The sequence below is a fragment of the Sphaerodactylus townsendi genome, linkage group LG06 (assembly GCF_021028975.2).
Source record: "Sphaerodactylus townsendi isolate TG3544 linkage group LG06, MPM_Stown_v2.3, whole genome shotgun sequence".
In the NCBI taxonomy this organism is placed as follows: Eukaryota; Metazoa; Chordata; class Lepidosauria; order Squamata; family Sphaerodactylidae; genus Sphaerodactylus; species Sphaerodactylus townsendi.
The window spans coordinates 45,935,906-45,949,735 of NC_059430.1; positions in this window are offsets into that span (position 1 = coordinate 45,935,906).

The following is a 13,830-nucleotide window of genomic DNA, read 5'->3' on the forward strand; positions in this document are numbered from 1 at the left end:
CAAACAGAGGCCCCTTGCACTGTATTGTCTGAACTGCCTTTTGTTTGATTACACTATGCCCAGTGTACTCTACATTTGGTTCAGTTATATTGAGCCTGATGTTGCCTCTCCTTCTCTGCAGCCACCAAGGACAATGGATTCTGTCTCCTTGGACCTTCTTCTTCTTCTAGTTCCAGTAATTATCACCCTTGTTGGAATGATCTCTCCTATTCCAAACCTATTCCTAACCTCTATCTAAAACCTACATTTATTTAATCTTTCTGTTTGTGTGTATATTTTTACCAGACTGCATGCGGAACATTTATTATTTTGCTTTTCAACAAAAATTGTTAAAAATTATGCAGTTCCAAGGCGAAGGTGGGGGCAGTGGCAGGGTCCTTGTGAATGGTTGCTTTGGTATGGTCTTTCTTATGTTTTGGAGCATGATTTGATTTCTACTCTGACTGGATAATGGTCTGATCTGTCTTTCTGTAGACCCTTGCATCATGCATTGCTGACCTACACTTCTGTTGATTGCAGATGAAGCCAATTTCATTGAAAGTTTGCTTGTCTGGTGGCCACCAAGTCTTCTGACTGAAATGATTCACATATTAACAAACAAACAAAGAACCTTTATTGGCATAACAGATTCACATATTAAAAACCATTAAAACCAAAAATGACAAAATGCAAACAATTAAAATCAAGTTAAAATACACACACAATACGATAAACTCCACACACATAAATATCACAATTAAAAACAAGGGAGAAAAGAGGGAACACCAGATATAGGGTTGCCAGTGGGATCAGTGACAAAGTGTTGTCTTTTCTGGAAAAACCCAGAAATGATGTCATACCTCTTTAGAAATTGAAGAAGACTCTGTGGCAAGTGTACTGGTGGTGAAGTGTCAGTGGGCTCATAGCAACTCTAACCAGACTCCCCCCACCATATAATTTTCACTCACTGACAGAAGGTTGACACAGAAAGGGACAGATGAGTCTCTCTGGGGAATGAGTTCAGAGTTTTGGTGCTACATAAATAAAGCCCTTTCCTGAATTGCCACCTGCTTAATCTAAGAAGGCTGGGATACCTCAAGTAGGGCCTTGCAATATGACCGTAGGTCAGGAAGATTGGGGTGTCACCTACACTTCACCACTAATTCAATTGTGTTTCAGCTAGGCTTGAGTGCCGATAAAAAATATCAGTAAATTTCAGGCTGAAGTTTTTTTAAACCCAGGAATTATTGGTAAAGCTGAATAAAGTCAATATTCATCCACTTTATTTGAGTATTACTGAAAATATTCAGGGACAAAAATAAAAAAAATAAAGTTCTCCCCCTCCCCACCATTTTTTAAGACTTCAGAGGGCTTGGAAAGTATCAGCAGGGGACAGATTCTGCATGCAGAGCTGAGCTAGCTTAGCCCCACATGCATGATCATCTCCCTTTGATGCTTTTCAAGCCCTATAGGACTTGAAAAGCATTGGGAGCAGTAGGTCCTGCAAGTGAGGCTGAGCTAGCTCATCCTGCATGCAGGATATGTCCAATCTCCTCCCACTCTGTGCTTTTCAAGCTCTACAGGTCTTGATGAGCATTGGAGATAATCCTGCATGTGGGATCTATCAGATCTTCTCTCCTCCAATGTTTTTCAGCATCACAGAGCTTGAAAAGCATTGGTGAGAGTTAGATCTTGCCTGTGGATCTTGCTCAGCGATGCATGAAGATCTTTCCTTCCCTCCTCTGTTGGCTCCCAAGCTGATGTGGACTTGGGAAATGGCAGCAGAGGGGAGGGAGATTTACAAAGCTGAAAAAGCCCAATGTTAGTTCCAAGCGTAGTCAAGGTTTTGAATGCACCTGGGGTTTTTAGTCAGTAAAAGAAAAACCTGAAACAGCCAATATGGCCTTTTTTCAGGATTTTCTGTGATTTGGATTTACTGAATCACCAAGCCTAGTTTTAGCCAGACTGATCCATGACATGAAAGGGAAGAGTTATCTTTCTAATGAGCTCAATTAGCCTATTACACCAGAATAATCCTTTAGGAGAAACCTGAATGTTACATACCAAGGGTATCAGCTCCATAAATTAATCCTCGCTACTACCTGATTTTCCACTAAGTGAAGAAAATCTAAGAATAATAATGGAATAATGGAGTTGAGATATATCCGGTGTATTCTGGCCTCTGTCCTTTAAGATGACATTTTAATTTCACTGCCTGACATTTAGCAAATCCTTAGGGATCTTGTACAATATAATGATGAAAATAAATGTCCATAAACTTAGATGACAAGCTAAAACTGGGTTACTTGTGTGCAAGCAATATAGCACTGTGGTATTTATAAGTAAGCATGTTTAGGATATTGACATCAGTATATTTATATTTTATCCCATACAATGAGAATAACAAGTTATTGGCTTTGCCATGTAAAAATTTATTGTCCATCATCTGACATGTATCTTCAACAATATAAACCCAGGATAATATATTAGCAGAAAACTCATAAATACATATTAGCATTACCCTCAAATATGATATTGTCAGAATATGCCAGCTCTTCTCCCTTTCACACATGCCTAATAAAAGATAGACCATTGCAATGGCTCTAGGATGTGTTTGCAGATATTCTACAATAGAATCATATTCCTGTGAACAACTTGCAACAAATCCTATAGGAACAATTAGAAGGGTTTCATATTCACTTGGCATATGGAAATTTTCTATAAAGTTAATGACTGTAGTTACAGTGTTGGAGCCTAGCAATCAATTAGTCCATAGTAGAATTTTTAAAGTGACCTTTGTGCACTAAATTAATTAGGCAGATTTTTTTTCCTGGTGGACATTTTTGCACCCTTTTAAAGATATATGTATTTATTCCATTTATACCCCATCCTACACCAAAGTCCCAGGGAGGCTTACTTAGCGGGGTTAAAAGCCATGATAAAACATAAAAATAGGGCTGAGTCCAATGCCAGTTTTAAAACTGACTATAGTTTCACATTACGTCTCCACCTGAGCTGATGTATTTAATTTAAGAAATTTCTGCTCATCAATGCACTTTAGTGTGGTTTTGGGAAGTGCAGTTATATATCAACAAAACCCAAATAATAATTACAAACTTTGCATTTGTGCAGGAGAAGGAGGATTGGGCCAATAGATAAGATAACAATTGTGAACTTCTTGCACACCGAGCATGTTATAGAAATGATAAACATCATGGAAAATTCATGACTTCTACTTTGTACTGTCAATGACACAATTAAGTCTCCATCATAATGACACAATACCTATAAATGTCCAGGCCTGAGTTTGCTCATTTTTATGTAATATCACTATTTGGAAGTGGAATCATGTTCACTAGATGCAAATTTTCCAAATTTTAATATGCTCAGTTCAAATAACAAAGGATTAATCCTCAGACTAACTAGAACTTGATATAAATTTACAGTCTGAGGATAAAGACAGAGCAGTGTGAGGGATTTCTTTTTTCATTCAGTCTTCTCTTTTGTTCACTTTTCACCAAAATATGCCTTTTATTCCATCCCCTTCATCAAATAGTTACTCTGTAGAGAAGTTACACATTGTTCTACCCTGTGGAGAAAATTAAACACAAGTTTCTGGCAGTTCCAGCTCCACGGTGCATTCTAGACATTGAACTGTGCCATGCTGTTTTTAAGGAAGACTATAGTGCAACATGTCAGATGGAAGAAGCTGTGGCTTTTCTAAATGCATTTTTTTAAAAAACATATCAAGTAGAGTGAAAAGAAATGTGCATAAAGCTGTTCTTGAACAGCAAACTGAAGTCACCTCTTAACTATACAGTGGCATCATATAACATCAGAAATCTTCAGCTCCGCTCAGCCTGTAGCAATGTCATGGGCCCAAATATCAAACATGGCCAAGTAAAATATAGTCAGAAATAGAGTTGCTAGCCTGAGGCTGGCAAATGGCAGGAGAGTCACTGTCTGTTGGGAGCGTTGCTTGAGGTGAGGCAGGGATGTTACTTCACTTCACATTATATTGCAGTGAAACTCTAGCATTCTTCTGAAACCTTTACGGTTTAACTATAGAGTTTTGGGTGAATGGTAGAGCATCACCTGAGACAATAACATAACTTCTGGTTGTGCCAGAAGTAACATCATGGTGTTCAAACATGGCTGATTGCCTCCCATTTCCCACACAATTTCCCCCCATCACACCACTGAATGGCAGTGGGAAAGGCCAGCAGAAGAAGCAGGAGACTTACAAAGCCAGGTCAGACATTATCTGTTAAGTATTAGGCCATTGTAATGGAATGAATTGGAAGAAGATCCTGCTATTTAGCAGCAGTTGAATAATGGTTTGCTGATTGTAGTCTTCTCTATCCCCTTTGGGAATAGGGCGGTATACCAAAATTTGAAAAATAAATAAATAAATAAAAATAAATAAATACAGATAAATAATGCCCAGAAACTGCTCTTGTCCTTTGGCCTCTAGCCTGAGGACTGGGCTTAGGGCTGAGCAGATTAGCCAGCAGAAAAAGAAGAGCCACTTAACCATTGAAAACCTCCTCTTCCTTTGTTTGGTTTGTTCTTTCTCTCTGCATGCTGTTAGTTGCTTTAGGTCTATATCAGCGAGATAAATGGGATATAAATATACTGAATAAATTATAGATAGATATATAGATGGCTGTCCTCTCCTTCTTCATGATATCCCTTCAAGATAGATTTGACCAAAGATAACAAGTGTGCTTCCTTGATGAGTAGGGACTGGAACCCAGAGTCCAGTCAAGTATTCTTATCTCCATACTGTGCTGGCTAAAAACCTCCCACTATGGCACTATTATTACTGTTGTTGTTATAAGTCTACTACTGATATTTCTACTGTTACCAGACCGACCGATGGTGGGTTGGGGGAACCCTGCTTTTAAGACAGCAGTGTCTCTACCCATTCTACCAAACCCTTGGGGTGCCTAGTAGAACAGTGCAAAAATGGGAAACCCATTCTCTGCATTAGCTCAGTGTACCCACAAAAACAGCAAATAAAAGCCTTGGCCCCTTCCGCACACGCAAAATAATGCATTTTCAAACCACTTTCACAACTGTTTGCAAGTGAATTTTGCTATTCCGCACAGCTTCAAAGAGCACTGAAAGCAGTTTGAAAGTGCATTATTTTGCGTGTGCGGAATGAGCCTTTGTCTGGAACTTGCCCTTACCCACTTTTGCCATGCAAAGCATCACTCTCACACTCACAGATGTCACAGTACTGGCTGCTGTTGTATCCTCTACCAGATCTGTAACCTTTTAATGACATTTAAGCACCTAAATCCTTTCAGGATTTCAATCCTGTTTAGCAAGTTTAGATAACTGTATGCAGCTAAAGACTTCTGCTACCTATTTTACTAGTGCTGTAGTAGTAGTGGTAGTAGAAGTAAATAAGACTGCGAAGTGAAGAGTGTTCAGAGGTTGCAACTAGTACAGTATGCTGCAGCTAGACTGCTGGTGGGGGCCAGCTCTTGGGATCATGTGCCCCCAATATTAGAGCAATTACACTGGCTTCTGATCCACTGCAGAGCCCAATGCATGGTGTTGATTTTGAACTTTAAAGCTCTGCATGGCTTAAGACCAGTATATCTAAAGGAATGATTTCTCCCATCTGTTCCTGTTTGATTGCTAAGATCACAAGGAAAATACCTCTTGAATGTCCATGGATCAAAAAAAGCTTATCTGTTGGGTACCTGAGAGAGGACTGTCTTAGTGGCAGTTCCAGAGTGATGGAACAACCACTCCAGGATATTCCTGCCCCCATCTCACTCTGAACTTTTAGGAGGTAGCTGAAGATGGTTTTGTTCATTACTGCATTTGATTAATTTCAGTTCTTCTGCCTACCAGCAGTTTAAAATTGTTGATTTTAAATCAGTGGCTTTATGTGCTTCATTGTGTTTTGTTGCTATTTATATTGTAAACTACCTTAAGATCCTATAGCGTAGAAAGGAGTCATTGTTTAAAATAGATTAAAGTGTTACTTCTTTACAGATCTCCCCAACTCTGCTAAAATATGACATGCCATCTATAGCTGTTCCCAGTGTCACTAATTCCTGGGATTTCAGGCTGTGTCTCTTAAACCAATCAACAGCTTTGTGAGCGTGGATGACATGTCAGGGCTTATGTGCACAGGAGAATACTGAGAAACAACAAGTAATAGTCTGACATTTGTCACTATCAGCCTTATAGATTCTGGAAAGCAAAAGAGCTTTACTGCTTGATCAAGAACTTTCTCAGTTGGAATGGACAAATCAACATGTTCTTCATCATCAGGATTAAAAATGTTGTGGCCTTTCCATGGGATACATGATACATCTTTAAAATGAAGTGGAAAAGGAGATTTATTAGTTTGGCACTGAATTCAGCCTTTTTTTGGTATAAATGAGGCTTTGCAGAGTCCCAAAAGAACAGATGAAAAGCCATGTGAACGATCCATACGATCCAACACCCTGTTTCCAACAGAATGCAGAGTCAGGTGCAAATGCACAGCTATTCTTTGTAATAGACACACAGTGGATAATGGGCTGCTGGTTTCTAATATAGCTTATTGGCCACACTCTCCCCAAAACTCAGACAAGTCAGACCTCAAAGGAAGAATTTCCAGAAACTCATGTGCAAGCACATAAAGGCCACATAAAGAAACACAGATCTTCTGAGGTCAAATCTGTTGTACCCATAGAGCAATAATTATATGGTCACAATTTTCATTTATGAATGGGTTCAACTGCTTGCCAATTAAATGAATGCATACTGCGGCAAGTTCAGTACAGTGTCCAATTTATGCAACAGTATGTCATTACAGTGTAAATGAAGGAGTTGTTATTTCTCCTTCTGAATAGGTTACACAATAATCACTTATGGACACACATAGTGTAATTATGTTTTCAGACATCAGCTCCAGAATCCTCATTTCTAATTTAAGATTAACAATTTTATCTCTGCACTGTAAACTGTACTTTTGGAGGGCAGAATTTCATTAACTTGATTATATTTTGAACTCATTAGGAGGAAGAAAATAGTTAATGGTTCTTGCAGAACATCATTATAAAAAGTGTAAAACCCCTCTCAAAATGCCTGGAATCAATTGCTTGCTTATTATGTTCTTTCCTAAACAGTATGGAAGAAAAGTTTCCTCTCTTGACCGTCTAAAAAGTCTGTCTCAAAAAACCCAGTGGATTTGGTATATATGTAAGTCACATTAATTTTTCTCTCCTCTTTTAATACCTTGAGGTACTTGTTCTGCTTTCAAAACAGCTGTCCCTTTCCAATCAATAAAGTATAAGTGGAGAATATGAATCTTTCAAAACTGATGGTGCATATAATAATTACAAGAATGATAATTGAGAAGCTTGCTTGATCAAAGCAAAAAGGCTGATATCAAAAAGACTTTATACACTAGGAGAAAAGCATAGAGTTGTAGCCTGATCTGCCTTTTCATGAGGCAATGTCAAGGTTTAATACACAAGAAATACATTCAATCTTTAATTTTTACTTACATTTCACAAGAGGTGAAGATCTTGGAGGAATTTGTGATTGTCAGAGGTGTAGATTTAGTAAAATATCTGAAGTTTTCTATCTGCTTGCTTACTTTTTCGTTAGAACAGTTTTCAGTATCCCCAAATAAAAGAAGTCTAAACCCGAAACAAATGCAGATGTTAGATGCAGGCCATGTCTCCTGCTGGCTATTGCATTGTGGTCTCTGGCAGTGCAATCTTATGCAGAGTCCCTCTAGGCTAAGTCCATTGAAATCAAGATTGGAGAATTTCTGCACAGGGTTGCACTATGGCATTCTGGGACAAGATGTTTGTATTCTTATCCTGGCAGGCCATCCAGTAATCTAGCCCAAGACTGCCAGTGCTATCCGTGAGCTTGTACTTATCTAATGTATCTTATACTCTTCTAAATGAGCAATAATAGAAGTAGAAAAGTAAGCTTTCATTGCAGTTGAATGACCACTTCCAAGATTCCATTCAACCCTGTTGCTACATACCAGTCAATGATGCCCACACTACCCATGTATCAGCAAGGGGTGCTGGCAAACTGCTATGATGATGTAGTTTTAATATTACATTGGATGATTTCCTGGTTTTGATTCTTTAATATGATATTAACACTGTTTCATGGTAGAGAAAACTGGATAATCCCAGAAAAGCCATGGAACATTTTTGCAGCATTTCCATTCACTTGTATTTGAAAAATGTGGATCCTGGGGATACTTTTTTCTGAGATTACCAGATGCGAATTTTCATGATTGAAGCAACACTAGAAAAAAGACACCAAACATTAGTGGCTTCTGTAATGTGACGTAGTGCTAATATCACAGCAGGGAGTCATATTCATAAGACTCTCTAGGACATTAAAACCACATCATCAAGGCAGTCCACCATTACTGCTTAGTTTGAACTGGATCATTTTGCTCATAGGAGGTCCCTTGGAGCAATCCAGGAACGGGATGGAGATGCTGATTTAACCATGAAATCCAAACTAACATTCATGCCTAATACTCAGTTCCTATTGTGAGCACAATTACTAGGTGAGGAGAAAAAACTTTTTGTAAAGGAAAGGAAGTATTCAGTCCAGTATGCTGCTTGGTAGAAGTCAACTTTCTTGGTAAATTGGGTGGTAACAATACTTTTAGATGGAAGAGAAAAGACAGAGATTCTTTACCACCTCTACTGAACAACATTCAAATTAAACTAAATTTAAACACTTGAATTAAAATTTAAGGGCTGTTTGACAGTGGAATACGCTGCTTGGAGGATGACAGTCTCCTTCTTTGAAAGTTTTTACATAGAGGCTAGATGGCCATCTCTCAGGACTCCTTTGATTGGGTCTTTCTGCACTGCAGGGGGTTGTATTAAATGACCCTTCTGGTCTCTTCCAACTCTATGATTCTATGATACTATAAACAACCACAGATTTGAATAGCAGAGTAGCTCATCATTGTGCCTTTTAAAGAAACTCTTGAAGGATGTAAAAAAATGACACCTGCCTCTCTACCAATTCATATATTCAGTGCTCCTTGCCATGTATCCTGGTACCAAATTATCACAACATAAATCAGAATGTAACACGCTGTAACACTACAGGCATAGCATACAAGAGACCTGCATTTAATCCCTAACCAGAATCTCAGGAGACTTGGCTAAGGAGAAGAATATCTTGGCATGGTAGAGATGTGGCAGACCACAAGGAGTGGAATGATGGTCTTCTTATCTAACTTGAATCTCACTTCTATTTTGGCCATACACATTTTACATCTTATTCTGCCTCATTTGGCACTGGTTCATTTGCTTGGGCTGTTTCTGCACAGCCAAGGGAGAGAGCCTGCATCGGCATTAATTATGCCGATGCAGGCTCTGGGGCCGTTCGCACAAACGGCCCCATGGGATGTGCAGCTGTTGGAGCAAGCTCAGCACAGCCGCGTATTCCCCTCCCTGGCCCCAAATGCCTCCTTACCTTCTGCTGGCAGCCGCGTCGCTCTGAGGAGGGAAGGGGACACGCCCCCATGGCCACAGCGACGGCTGAAGCACCGGAGACCAGGGGGCGTGTCCCCTTCCCTCCTCAGAGTGACGATAGAGCAACACGGCTGCCAGCAGAAGGTAAGGAGGCATTTGGGGCTGGGGAGGAGAGGGGAGGGGAAAACACCGGCTTCCACCCGCTGCCATTCGCATGGCAGCGGATGGAAGCTGGCGTTTGCAGGAAAACTCGCTCCCCAAGCGAGTTTTGAATACACCGTGTTGCCGGGAACAGAGCGCTGCTGCATCGATTTGGCAGTGGCGCCTGTGCGAAGGGTCCCCGCCCAAATGGTGTTTTACCAGGCTGAAGCCATTGCTTTCGGCCCATGCAGAAACCGCCTTGGTTACCTAAGCCTGATGCTTATTGTCCCAGAAGATTATGTTGTATGTCTTTCTGCTCATCAGCTTCATGGTTCATGTCACAGCAGCCGCCAAGGGGACAATGAATTGTTAGGAGGCTGTTCCCTTCCCATTTCCTATGTTCCCATTGTTGGAGGGAGGAGGTAATGCAGATGCTATGGTGGCATACATGTAATGGTGGCATACATAGAATTAAGTTTTTGTAGATGATTTACAGGACAATCCTAGGTAGAGATATTCTAATATGCTCCCCACTGCAGTATAGTTCTATGTAGAGTTATTCCAATTAGTGGGTTTAGAGTAGGGTAACTCTGTACAGAATTGCACTGTTGGTCACTATGCTATCATCCATCAAACTCAACAAAAAGGATAGTTTTGTACTGTAAGTTTACATGTGAGTATAGAATATAGCATTTGCATTTGTCAAGTGCCTGAGCAATTATGCCTAAACAAGAATCTTTGATTTGAAACACAACACGACTCTGTCTATTTTTCTGCATTGTTGACTAGCCCTTTCTTTTTCCATGGGTTGTCAATTATATGCTACATAAAAGTAAATAACTATATTCTGTGCAATGGTTGATGATATCAATATTTCGAAGATGTCCTTTGAACAATCTATTGGGGTCAAAGGTTAATGAGATGTAGAAAGGATAGATAAAATGGTCTCTGTAGCTTGGTATGCAAGTCAGTGCAGCCAACTTCAAAGCAGTTAGAAGAATATATATCAAATTCAAATTAGGAAAAAATACAACAATATACATTATAAAGGATTTATAAAGGATTGTTTTATATTAAAGATTCAAAGTGTCACATAGAAACTCAAGTTTACCAGCAGGAGGCTACGTACTTGGATTTCAAACGATGAAGAAAATCACCTATTCAAGAATATGACAGTACCTTGTTTACAGAGAAGTGTGGGTCCTAAAAAAAATCCCTTACCAAAGTGAATTTGAGCAAGCCTACATTTTTGTGTCCTTGGACTGCCAAGGAGAATATAGTTGTTTAAAAGGTAACTTTAAACATTAATAAATGTCAGCTTTTTGGTTATGTTTCCCCAAAATATTGTCCAAGCCCCTACAGACTACAGATTCATATATATTTTTTAAAATGGGAGGAACCACAAAAGAAAAAAAGAAGTTATTCAGACTATGATTTATTTTAAAAATATAATTTTTATTAATTTTATACTTTTTCTGGATGATTATTTCAATGGCAATAACATAGCTATGACCTAATATAGAATACATGAAGACTTAAAAATCAGCGAATGGGGAGGATTTCCGATTCTGTCTTTTTTCTGGACTTTGTCCCATCTGCCTAGGGACGGGGGTACCCTCTGTTCCTGGGCACCACTAATCTAGTCATGTGGGGGCACAAAATCAGCCCCCCATGTGACCAGGAAGACAGCAAGGCAGCAGAACTTCAGGTGCCCTCAGCCCCGTACATGTCATCATCAATGTGGGTGGGGCCAAGGAAGCCCGAGGACACCCCCCCGCCTCACCCCTCTCTCAGCTCCCGGCTCCCAGCTTCCAGCCAGCAGCCAGTAGTCCCTTCTGCCCTTCACTCTGGGGAGAGCAGAAGCAACTGCAAGGCTCCATCCTAATCTCTTTTGCTTTTATAAACACGGGGGTGGGGCTTGGGGGCGAAGCTCTAATTCTAGCTAGTATAGCCATTAGAAATACTTTTTCATTGCAGAATGTACATGTTTGTTAGCTGCTTATATGGACAGGGTACAGTCACACAAGTAATAACTACAGAAAGGATTGCAAGAAAAAAACATGATCACATTTCATTCATTTTGCCCTTTCTCCCATTATGATATCCCAACCAAAGCATGAAAATCCTGATGACAAAGCAAAATAAAAACCCCATCCCCATAAAACTTCAACAATGCACCCATTGCTTTTCCAGATGCTTCTAGATTTTGTGACTGTAATAAATTATGAATGTATGTGTATATGTATGCATATACACATATACATGCGTACACACAGATACACACACACACACACACACACACACACACACATGTTTATGCATATGTGAATTACTGTGTTCTATAAAATTTAGTATATTTTTGAATAAAATGTACAAATAGCAGTTATGAAAATTCTTTATTAATAGAGGGAAGCACTATTATAGGTCCATCCTCAACTGAGTTACACTCTTAATCAGTTGACTTTAGTTAACTTAGAAGGTATGCCCATTGGGAACAATGGTAGAGGCTTGATGACTCATTGGATATATTGGGAGCCAGGAATGCCAATTGTATTGCATGGGCTCCATTGAAATGTATTATAATACAAAAGTTTGCAATGAAATGCAGAGTGGAGTTTGGATGAAGATTCTGGGCTTGAATAGACTGCTCTGGGATTGGAATGATGACCCACAGAGTGGAATGATGATTCCTGGAAACAGTAGAAAGGTTCTGAGACTGGAATGACAGTTCCAAAGGGGAATGCTGGCCCCTGGAAATAGCAACAATGTTCTGGGACCGGAATGATTGTTTCCAGATTGGAATGACAACCCCTGACAACCCCTGTGATTGAAATCAGTGTAAGGGATTTTTATTCTAAGGTTTGTGATTACAGGAGCAGAGTGCAGATTTCAATCACAGGGACTATTATTCCACTCTGAGATCTGTCACCTAGTCCCAGAACACTACTGCTGCCTTCACTAACTATCATTCTCCTTTCAGTCCCGGCATATTCTGTCTTTACTGGTAAACATTGGGGAATTCAGGGACCTTTGCCCGTACTTTTGATAATGAAAAGGTGACACAGCTGAGATGGCTTGGTACTCCTGGTGAACTTCCTAGATTTGTATACTTTGTACTTCTTGGGATTACCAAAATTTGAGGTTACATTCTCAGAGATGAGTTTTTGATATATGCTAGTGAAGTATTGTTTTCACATAGGAAAAAAACCCTTCCACGTGGGTTGAAATCCCTGCCAATATCCCTGAGCAACAGCAGATGCCAATTTTAGAAGAAAATCCAAAAGATTCAAAGGATTTGTGTATGTGTGCGTGCATTATCATATTATTATGATATTATTATTTAGACAAATAGTGTGCCTGGTCACATAATACTGGAAAAAGAATATTTGCAAATAATCATAGTTTGAAAAAGTGCCACTAATCAAAACTGGTATCATTTGCAAACTGTTTTCCCCCGCCTTTCTTTAGACCAACCCTGATGAATGGGAAGGCAGATGGGTCCATGGACAGCAAAAGGCTCTAGAGGCTCTGCTAGTTTATACACAGCAGCTGAACACCAAGAGTGAATTTTATCCTGGAAGTTTACTGTTTGATATTATTTTACATGCTTAGTTAAAAGCGGGGGTGGGGGGGAGGATGTAAAACAAAAAGTTGAGAATATATTTTGTTTGGGAATAATGTTTGTTTTACCTATAATTAAGGTATGAAATTGTTAAAAGTAATTAAAGTTAAAATATATGCTTTAAAAATACCAGCACTTTAGGCTTATTAATTATATCCCCCATAATATACTCCCAGTCAAAATAAAGGAAAACCCCTAAAATAGATCCTCAAAGAGGAAGGGGAGTGGAGAGCCCTGCCAAGGCTCCTTAGAACATAAGAAAAGAGGTGAATTTTAAATGCCAGAACCAAAGTAAAGGAGAGAGAAGGGTATAGAGCAAACAGCTGGATGTAATCAAGCCACCCAATTATGGGTGTAGCTGGCAAAGCAAAAGGGAGGGGAAAAATCTATCCCAATACACAGAAAATACAATATACAGAGCATACAATAAAAGAATGTAAAATATAAATAAAAATAAAGATCGGGGAAGATAAAACATTCATAAAGAAAGGACACAGCACTAGATATTTTGAGTTAATATTTGGGATTAATGTGAACTAGAGATATAGTGTAATAATTAAAACTACAAAGTTGATACTTAAAAGGTTAACAGTTAAAAAGTTTAGGACT